Genomic DNA, 12,066 nt, shown 5'->3' on the forward strand with positions numbered 1-12,066 from the left:
AGTAAATGAATGAATGAATGAATGAATGAATGAATGAATGAATAAATAAATAAATAAATAAATAAATAAATAAATAAATAAATAAATAAATAAATAAATAAATAAATAAATGCATCATCTTGCAAATGACTGGACAAGTTCAATTTGGCCTTATTTCAAATTAATATTTTTATTTGGTTAGATGCTTGGGAAAATCTTTGGTGTCTGCAAATGCAGGACTTGCATTTCTGATCGGTTGTCTTTCATTCATTCCAACCACAGATAGTTGCACTTGTGCACTTGTTTCACAGAGTTCTACATCTCTTTAGGCCATTTTGGTTGCAGATGTAAATGCCCATTTTTGTATTATGTGTCATATAATCACAAGCACTGCTGCATCAATTCCCAAGTATTTAATAGTTCATTGACCTACAAGGCAGATGTCAAAGCTCCTAATCCTACTGTTGCCTGCAATGGAAGTTATTCATTAGTGAGGGAAAGCCAGACAGCCACCGAGACAGCCTTATTGTTGAACTCATAATCTCTTTAACTATGAGGGTACATTTATGGCTCTTAAATGGAGACATAGATTCCTGTTCTCATTCAAATGTGTTACAGTCTCTGGTTTTTTTTTCAGAACTATTGCCAAATTGAGTCTGAGTGAAGTCTTATAAAAATTACTTCTCTCAAGATACATGGAACAGTAAAACAAATGCTTCTTTATATAAACTTCACCAAATATGAATTGGCTTTTATGGAAAAAGAAGCCTTTCAATTTCATATTTGGTACATATGCAAGGTTTAATGCTTTGACATAAAGACAAAAAGAAGGTACTATGAATTCTCTATAACATTTGCATCAAGGACTTGTCGGAGATATATTCACTTTCAATTAACATTGGTTTAATTCTGTGAATGTAGCAACTCCTCTCCAAATATTTTACTTAAATAAACCAGTTTCATTACAAAAAACATATAATTGATTTGGTGGTTCACATTCAATAGGAAAAATATGTTTAAAATCCATAGAGGTTATTAAAACTGAACTTGTTGAGTACGTTGTGGTAGCTAGGAATTACCTCTATGGCAAGAAATTTTACCTCAGAAATAAAAATTGAGATGTCTATTTTGTTTCCATTTTTTACTACTGGCATAACATTTCCAACTTTTGCACTTTATACTCACGTCTTATTTTACACTCATTAATTTAGCACATAATGAAATTATTTTTCCCTTCCCCTATCTGTAATCAAATCAAGATTAATGCTATATTTATTATATTACACAAAACAAATATTCTTAGGATGAGATGATTGGCAAACAAATTTAACAAATAATAATTCAATCTATTGAAGCATATACAAACTATAATTAAGTATTGCAGTTAATATACTTTATATAGTTGAATATAAAATATGCAAATTAAGATTTAAATATGTTGATCTGTATTTTACATTTGTAGGGAAAGGAAACAATTAAAAACTATTAAAATTAAATATATATATGCTTAACATTTTTCCATTAGCTTCAATACCATTTCAAAAAGTGTAATCATGGTTTATGGTGAATAAGGAGGAGGACATTGTGTGTTTACTAGACTTATAGAAAAAATTAAGCAGTTCATTGTACAAGTTACACTTCTTGAAAATAATATTTTATTAGTTTATTTCATACTTAGAAATAAGAATGATAAAACAATTGAATCAGAATATTCTTGAAGTAATTTTAGTAAAAATATAAAATGTTCATATATAATTCAGCTCAAAGAAAACTACTGTCACAAGTCACTATCCAATTCTTAAGGTCCTGTTAATCAAGTACCAAACCAGCACCTTGTCACTCTGCAAGCACTTTACAGCCATTTATAAGTAAAATCTAATTTTTAAAAAGAAGATTTTGAAAGGTGCTTGTGAATTCTCATGTCCTATGTTTTATATTCCTCATTATATACTTACCTTGTAATACTTTTTATTCCTGAACAGAGCTGGCTGTTTTAACAATGTTCAAGGATTGATGAGTTTCCTAATGCCATCTGACTTGAATGTGTCCTGCTCAAAGTATTCAGCAATATTTACTAATTATTGCATTTTTCCAAACCAAGTAAATGTCTTAGCAGTGCTACTGTTGTTACTACTGATGTAGTGAATGACAACATCTCACATAGCATGGAAATATAATTTTGCAACCAAAATTGTATGGGCCAAAATACTATATTTAGGTACAGCTGTCATGATACCATTTAAGGCACAAGAGCCTGAAAAAATCTATTTTCCAGACACACAAAGTTCCATGTAAACGATGCACAATGTTATACCAACACTAAAATCTATATTTCTCAAAGTTCTTGATGTATTTTGCAATATTAGCTTTTTAGACAGGAGCAAAGAGACTTACAGATTGCAAACCAGTTGAACTCTTTCGAACATTAAGGCTGCTACTGCCAAAGAAGTAGAAAGGATGAAGATGGTGGTTGACGGTTCAGAGATTTGTGCATGGACTTCGAGTGGCATTTAGATCACATTGCACAAGTATAAAAATGTCAACTTTAAAAGTATGGTGGTTTAACTGAATACAGAAAAAAAGGGCGGAGGCTAGTAATTTTCTGAATCTAATTCCAAATTAAGCTGCGTGAAATTTACCAGTCATAAATTTGGGATGAATAGAAGACTGAAAAAGTACCACAATATGTGTATAGGCAGTATCTATAATTCAGATCTGTTTTGGACATAGATTTGTTGCATCTAAAAGCCTGTGGATAAAAGGAAATGCTATGAATAATAACATTCCAAGCTGCAGACATACAAATTAGGCATCCTTTGGATTTCCCAGTACCTTCTATGGATATCCTCGGTCCTAGAGAGCATATGTTTTTTTTCTTTTTGCATTATTTGAAGAAACACTTAGTTTGGCTATCTGTGTAGTTTGACAGTTGTCATCTAGAAAGATTTAACACTTTATTACTGACAAGATTTGATTCATATACCATGGTTCATATAAAAATTATTTTATTGTATTATATATATTTAAAAATAGTACAAGCCTTAAATACTGAGATGTGTTTTAAATGTATATGAACACAAAGCAAAACATGCTCAAATTGTTATTTGCACTAACACTGTTGTGGAAGAAGTCTTCAGATTCCGAAGATTTCATTGTCAGGCTTCAATTCTGTAATCACGAGAATGGTTTGATGAGTCAACACTTTCAAGAAATTATTTGCTTTGCACACAGTATTTCCAAAAACAGGCTGGAATAGAAAAAAAAAGATCACTTTAAAGGCTGAGTTAAAGTATGATTCATATGAACCTCTCTCAAATATAGCTTTTGTTTACCTTTGTTCAAGGAATACCAGTACTTTCAGTCAGCCATTCACATCTACTGTATTTGTTTTTTTTAAATGTTACACAGGATAGTTCATTATCTTCTGTCTGACATTCTCCAACCTGGAACTTTTCAGATACTCTGAATTTGTACTTACTCGCATTCCTACCATTCAGTCATGCTTACTAAAATTCTGGGAGATTCAGTTCCAATGTATCTGGTTAGTACCAGTATGATTTACAACATGTGTTCTCCTCCAGCTCTGGCTTATTTTGATCAAGAGAAAACTAGCAAGATTCTACCAGTCTAACTGATATTGCAATAGTGCAAGCAGGAATATAAACTTTTAGAATAGGAATGGTTTTTCTGCAATCAGTGGATGAATGCAGTAATGGCTGCACCAGAACGATGATTCCCAAGATCAATTATAATTAATCAAAAACTTCAGAATCAAGATCTCTGTATGCAACATGATCATGGCATTTCTTAATTTTAATTCTTTTCGTGCTTATCTATCAAGCTGACATTGTTCCCTGTCAAAAGATATACCTCTTTTCTTTGATTTATTGGAAGGCTGGAGTGCTGCTTTTTGGAAGTTCTTCCCAGTCAAAGGATAAGTTTTCAGGAAATCCTTGCTTGATTCCACAATACCATCATGTTGAGAAAAGTGGGGACTAGTCTGCCCTTTAGTCAACACATCCTATCCAGAATGTAAAAAAGAAAAAGAATCAGATGGGTTAATCCCAAAATAATTTATAAAACTATTCATGAAACAGCAATTTTGAGAATGTGCATTGATATCCCCTCATTTATGGAGGTGATACCATTTGGTTTAGATTAAAAACTGTATATTCAACCATGAACCATGTTGCCTGGAGCTGCAGATTGTTTAGCAGCATTGAGAGAAATGTTAGTCCCATATACACATGCTTTGTTAATAGGTTGTTTATTTCAAGTTAAAATCAGAGGTGGGTTGCTGTTGGATCGGTCCGGATCGGCCGAACCAGTAGTAGCAGCAGTGGAAATCTCCACCCACCCACCCACGCACACCCTTTACTACCTGGTAGTAAAGAAATTGGCAACCCACCTCTGGTTAAAATGCATTTCTCAGAACTGTGCACTTATTTTGTAAATGTCCTCACAGAAAGATCTATTTTGATAAATTAATTTGTAATTATATCCCTGGAAGAAATGGTCTTTTTTGCAATCTTTTTTGTTTTTAGAATGGTGGCAGTTTCTTACCCTTTTGATTGTCTTTCCAAATATTTTTGCATGAACTGAAAGGCAAAAGAGAAAATGAGTTAAAAGTAGAAATAATTATCATTTACTTTATGGATCAGCATCTATGGCATAGTGCAGCTGTTACTTCATAACCACTGCAGAAATGTTCAGAATAGAATAATTTTTATTCTGTACCATAATTCTGTTTCTTGTTCCCCAACAGAGCATTATTTTGCTTAAAATACTTGGTGCTTTCAGGGCTTGGTTGTTTGCTTGCAGATGTTTCCTTACCCGACTAGTAAAAACTTCAGTGCTAAGGAGTGGAGTTTGCCCTCTGTTTATACACTAATGGCTTACTGCAGTGGTCCCCAAACTTGGCAACTTTAAGACTTGTGGTCTTCAACTCCCAGAGCTGGCTGGAGAATTCTGGGAGTTGAAGTCCACAAGTCTTAAAGTTGCCAAGTTTGGGAACCACTGGCTTACAGTGTCAGTGTTGGTGCAGGGTGTTGTTTTCTCCTTGGTGGTTCATTGATTAGGTTGTTGATTGCTTGATTGTTTGTCTGAATTGGTAGTTTCCTGACTAAAGTATTCACTGCTTGATTACTGGCAAGAAGGTCTTTTTCTTTCCTTTTTAGCTGTTTATAGTCTTCTAAATGATCCGTAATGGCTAACTTTCTGAATGCCAAGCTTCCAGGAATTCTTTGGCAATTTTGGATTTAGCTTGGCTAGAATGTCAATGAAGATTCTCAATCATCCAGATAGAGTTGTCTTGAAGTTGAGTCAGCAAGTGGATTCTATTCTATTCTTTTCTTTTTTCTTTTTTCTTTTCTTTCTTTTCTTTTTTCTTTTTGTTTGAAATATTTCACTGTTCATCCAAATAGCTTCTTAAAACTGAAAAAACTACTTGGGTAAGCAATTAAACATTTCAAATTAAAAACGAAAAGATGTCTTGTTGCCGTGACTCATTTTCCAGACTTGGACTAGGATGCTGACCATTTCCCGGGTGAAATTATAGCTGAGTCTGTTCTTGTATTATGAGATTTTCTTATTGCTAGTTGGTGTTACATACATTCATTTACATTTTTTAAATGTATATTCCACCTGTGTATTATCTATCTGTCTGTCTGTCTGTCTGTCTGTCTGTCTGTCTGTCTGTCTGTCTGTCTGTCTGTCTGTCTGTCTGTCTATCTATCTATCTATCTATCTATCTATCTATCTATCTATCTATCTATCTATCTATCTATCTATCTATCTATCTATCTATCTATCATCTATCTATATCACATTTTCCTGGGGAAGATTTGACTTACTTTGGATTTTACTATAGAAGAAAATGTGAAATCACAGGTATTGGTCCCTTGAAATGTATTAGTGCTAAGAATGTCTTTTTAGCTAATTCAACTATACTAAACATATTTATCTGCCTAATCCCCTTGCCTTGACTTCCTCCCAAACCCTAATCTTTGGTAGGATGTATGTAAAACAATAATGAGGAGTTACATCTTTTTTCTAAAGGCCTCCAGTTTCTCAGCAATAGGATTACCTTCAGTTCTTCAGAGAAGTCAACACAGTGGTTATACAGTTTCTGCTTCACTGTTAAATAAATACGGGCTTCTTTTATGTTTTTATATTAGCATGAAGGTTGTTAAAACATACATAAATGCTTTACTCAGATTTCCTTCATGGTTTTAGTGTAGCTTTGTATATTTAGATTTCAAATACATAGATATAGCTCTCAACAAAATACTAATATAGAATGTTCTTTTGTTTTCTAAAATATATTCAAATTGTCAATTCAGCCTTTCATTTTAAAATTAAAATAGATTTTAAAATTAATTTCAATTTCAGTATTGTCTTTCTCTACTATCTGACAAGTTGTTTATGTGCTGGATTTATTTCTTGCCTTTCTGCACTCAAATGCTACTTAAATATCATGTAGAACAATTCAGACCATATTATTATTAGTATTAGTATTATTAGTATTTTCTAACCTCATTTCTACTTAAAAGGCAAACATTATTTCCCAAATTCATATCGGACTGTCATTTTAATTCACTACAAAAATACTCATATTGAAAATATTCTGATGGACACAGTTTGTGCCTTACTACACAAATTCAAAATCTTAATATTAGGGAAATTGTGAAATGTAGAGGAGATCATTAATATTTTCTCAAAAGTCTTAGTATGTGATCAAATAATAATGATGTTGTCTTTGTAAAAACATAATCTTAGAATGGAAAAACATAATGGAATTATCCAAGTTTTAATATGTAAATACATTTTTGTTCAAAGAATTGATTACCAATTTATCAAATGCCTAAGAAGAATCTAACCAATTTGTAATGATAATACCATAAATTAAATGCATGTAATATGATCTGTTGAAATCAATAATATAACTTAATGTGTAATGATCTTTTATTTACTTGTTTAGCTACCTTGAAATGTTGAAGTTTTGTTAATTAACTTATGGCTGGTAGTTTTCTGTACATCAAAAGCTGATAAAAATTCAAGATGGATTTTTGTTGATTAGTAAAGCTTTTTCTCAACTTTTGGGTTCTAATTGAAAAAATAACCCTAAAATAAAGGAAAATACCCCATACTTTTCTGATATGTAAGGAATGGCCAACTTTTCATTAATCAATGAAATATATTGCAATCATTTCTATACTTGTATGAAAATAAACCCTTTTGTACAATGAACATCAATATTAAATCAATGTGGTTCTATAGATTCAGTCTGATGTTGCCCTTTGCTAGAAGGCAGCACTCAAACTTTTAATGATACCAAAACATTCATTTTTTCAAAGCAGATAACAAAGACAGACAAGATCCTAAATTGGTATTTTGGGAAGAGAGCTTCCGCTTACCTTCATGATTGTCAGGTATCATTAGTGGAACAATTGTTTGAATGGCTGAAGAAATTGGTATGATGACCAAGAGACTAACTAACAAGAGATGAAGTTCCATGGCAAGGAAACAGAAATATTAGGGTTCCCAAATCTGTACTGTGATTGCCTTTTCCAAGGTTTCTGAGGACTCTCCTCATTCAAGTTATCTCTCTGTTTAAGTACTCTGCACTTGGCATGGACTTATAAGCCCTTACTTCTTTTGTGATTCAGGAAATAAATCTCTAATCAAATGCTATTTTCCACACCTGCATTTTGACATTTGCCAACATGTGTCTTTCTGTTTCTGAGATTTGCTTTGTGCCTTTCTACTGATATTCTCTAACGTCAGAGCTCTTTTCTCTGGTTAAGCAAACACTTTAACTTTATGTTATCATTGCTTGAATAGGAGAACTTCTAAAATGCGTACACAAACTTCGGGTTAAAAAAGTAAGGGGAAAGGTCAGGTAACACAGACGTAGAAAAGAACCTTAGATTGTACGATGTTCCCCTTTTGACTTTTAATGAGGATGCTCATAAAGAGCAACATTTTCAAACAGACTGATGACGCCATTGGGTAACTTAGCAAACATCTCTGAAGCAAACAAGTAATAGAAGTGAGTTATGGGGCAAGGGACTACATGAACAAATCATCCGAGAAAGACTTGTGAAAAGTATGATCAATCTAATAGCTTAAATCAAATTTTTGAATAGTAGAAAGATTTCATTTCTCATACTTGAGAAACTTTCATTGGCTGGAAGGTTATCTAATCAAAAAAAGCTGAGTGTAACAATATTACCAAAACAGTTCACAGCAACTGATCTTGTCAAGCAATTAATGAAATTAACCCATGCATTAGTGAGCAAAAAATCCCTAATTTCTATTTTTAAAGTACAATATGTGTGCAAGGGCTCTTAATTTACAAGGATAAAACAACTGCCATTTTGATTCTCTCTATGGATTGACTGGCTCTATACCAAGGGTGTGTGTGTGTATATCTTGCATGTAACATGTTTTGGAATGAGGCATCTTGAAAGATGTGGGGGAGCCTGGGGAAAAAAGTTAAATTTAATTTAATAGGGGTGTCTTTTTCTGTTTCCCTCCTTTTTTCTTCTATTTTTATCAATTACAAATAATATACTGGAAATATTAAGCTCAAACATTTATATTTCGTTTTGTTTATATTATAAAACAACTCAATTTACTCTGTTTTTCTCTCTTACTAATGTTTTACTAAATATTAATTGTAGAACCTCATAACATACGTGCATTCTTTTAGGCTCACATTCTTCTAGGCTTGTGGCAAATGATTAGGATTTCTAATACACCAATCTTTATTGGTTGCCTATTCCCTTTCATTCTCAAGTGGCTATGAGTGACTGACTTTTAAAAAGCTAAACACTTTGGGATGCTGCTACCTGCAGGAACTGCTCTCGTTATTGAAATCTGCTTAAGATCATTTAAACAAGGAGCAAAGAGATCTTAGTTGCTTGAAAATATTTTCTAACTGAAATGTTTATATGTGAGAAGTTGTGAGCAATAAAACAATCCTCTTTGATATAGTTTGATTTGAGCAATTTTCCTCTCAGATGTATTCTGAAATGTGTTCATATATTTTAGTATAACACAAAATCAGGCTTCTGAACTTCACGGGGAAATGTTAACTACAGAATCACTGTTTACTTAGGAAAATTCGAAATCAAACTAATAGTCTACATTTTCTGGGAAATTGCAAATTTGTCTTTGATGACACTGCTCTACCCACTCAATCTCAAGTACAAAAAAATCCAGTTTTGGTCACCATGATATAAAAGAGATCTTGAAAGAGTGCAGAGAAGAGCAACAAAGATGATTAGGGGACTGAAGGATAAAACATAGAAGCTATTGCTGGAATAGGGTATTTTCAGGTTAATGAAAAGAAGGACTAGGGGTGACATGATAGCAGTATTCCAATATTTAAGGGGCTAACAAAGAAGAGGGAGTCAAGCTATTCTCCAAAGATCTGCGTATAGAACAAGAAGCAATGGGTGGAAACTAATCAAGGAGAGAAGCAACTTAGAACTAAGGAGAAATTTCCTGATAGAACAATTTACCAATGGAATGACTTGCCTCCAGAAGTTGTGGGTGCTCCAACACTGGAAGTTTTTAAGAAGAGATTGGACAACAATTTGTCTGAAATGGTATAGGCCTAGATGATTTCCTCAGGTGAAATCAGAGGTGGATTGCTGCTGGTTTGGCCCAGATCGGGCAAACCGGTAGTAGCGGTGGCAAGAGGCTCCACCCACCCATCCAGACACTTCTGCGCATGTGCAGAAGTGTCGTGCATGCGCAGGAGCAAGCCCGAAGTGGTAATAAAAAAATTAGCAACCCACCTCTGGGTGAAATGATGGTTTACAAAAATATGTCTGGCAGTGCACAGTCACACTTGCAATATTGTTATTATAGCTGTTCTCATAAAAACAGCTTTAGATCTACACGCTATTTCTTAATCTGAAGTATTTTATAGAGTTAACATGGTATAGTTGGCTATACCTGAACAAGATTCAGACATGCTAACCTTCAACGAGCCATATTTTGGCTATAACAACATCAGAGAATCAAAAAGAGAAAAAAAATGAAAGCGTGGGGACTGCCTGGACAAGTTCCTGCAGTTTTCTTTTTTCAGAAATGGTTTACCATTAATTGGTATACTAAATCTATTCTTCCTGGCAGGGCTAAGGCAAAATGACTGGTCCAAGATCACTCAGCTGACTCCAGGCCCAGAGTGGAGCTGGAACTCATGTCTCCAGTTTCTTGCCTGATGCTTTAAGACTACACCAATCTCTCATATTTTCTGGGCTTACAATACTCCTTTGTCGAAAGGAACAAACATCAAGGTAAAAAATAGCTATAGGTCTCTTCAGTCCAGGGATGAGTATCTGCCCATGTTACTGCCAGTTCGGTGAGTGCATGTGCGTTTACATGTGTTGCCTGTAAATAGGTCTGCGCATACACAGAACATTAAGAATGTCAAAAAACCATGCCAGCGTGACCAGGGAACTGGTTTGGGGGCGTGGTGAGCCTGCTGTCCCTACCGGTTTGGCGACCCAGTCGCAATTTCCACTACCGGTTCACCCAAACCGATGCGAACCGCTAGCAACCCACCTCTGCTTCAGTCATAATGGCTATTAGGAAGAAGTAGATGGAAGCACTCTGCAAGAATGCACTTCCTGATGACCAAGAGTTAGGACTGAAGACCTGTAGGGTTCAACAGGCCGCTAATGGTTAAGTTAGAAAGAATAGTCCAACTAAAAGTGTACATGTATGAAATGGAAGTGAAAACACTTGAAAAGATCTGTTACCCATATTTTGCTCAATGTACAAAATTAAGGAGATCAATAGAGAGAGTTCACTGTATGTTTCTCAGAATCTGCACATAGGCTACCACATAACTTTCTAATAATATCTTCTACCATCTAATAAAGATTTATTTTTTTAATAAGACAGGCCTTTGGTCTGTTTACCTGATTTTCATTACCCCCCCCCCCCAGGGCTCTAATATGACTTTTAATGGCAGACTTGACTCTGGGATGGGGTCATTAGATTTCTATTTTTTTAAAAAAAAATCCTATGCTTAGTTTAATGTTGATTTATCTTTGCTGAAGGCAGCAAAGCACTGTGGCATTCCTATAATTTTGTATTTAGTTATTTAATAATATCCTCTTCGGCACAAGTACATCACTCTTAACTTTCCAAGAACGCTCCATCTTTATTAAAATAGCTTTATGGCACTTGTTTTCTTCAGCTTTCTCCAGGCATTATGTTTAGCTTGATTTGTGTTCCAGTCCTGTCCATGACTTCCCTCTAGAGGTAAAGCAGCAAACTACTTACAGTACTTCTAATAATGAATGATTTAAAAAGACAAGAACTTGGGATGATGAGCAAAATAGGACTTCAAAGTCATCTACATGCCACCTCTTGTTTTTTTAGAGGTAGCAAAGTCATGTGCATTTCAGATACAAAGAAATCATAGTCTGCAAGTATACTAGATTACTTCCAAAGGATCTCCCTGAGCAAGCAAAGATGGTTGCTTTCAAAATGCTAATGGTGTGTACATGTGTCTTTCTGTTTATGGGGGCTGTACCCAGCCCTTTATCTTTAATTGTATGCATTTATCATAAATCAAAAGGACTGTAAAGGAACACAGCAGATTTCCTCTATATTTCCAAGATTGAACCGAATGAAGGAGAATAGAAACTATTATCAAAAAGGAGCTGAAAGTCACTTGAAAGATTAAAATTATAGAGAGAAATGGAATAGGGATATATATATATATATATATATATATATATATATATATATATATATATATATATATATATATATATATATATATATATATATATATATACAAACACACACACACACACACACACACACACATATACAGTGGTTAACACATCTGCCTAATATGTAATACAACCCAGGTTCGGGTATGGCTAGCTGATGAGAGCTAAATAGCTTGAAATAGATCTATACTAGTCTCCCTTTATTTATTTATCAGCACAAATACAACAAAATGTAACAAAAAGGCAAGAGTAAAAATATTGGGTTTCTGCCTGGATGGTCTCTTGTGACGAGCCAAAGGACAGAGAATGGTAGTAGTGATCTTCC

Source organism: Thamnophis sirtalis, unplaced genomic scaffold, assembly GCF_051295495.1.
Source record: "Thamnophis sirtalis isolate CommonGarterSnake01/CBP01778 unplaced genomic scaffold, rThaSir2_p1.2 scaffold_8, whole genome shotgun sequence".
NCBI classification, from domain to species: domain Eukaryota; kingdom Metazoa; phylum Chordata; class Lepidosauria; order Squamata; family Natricidae; genus Thamnophis; species Thamnophis sirtalis.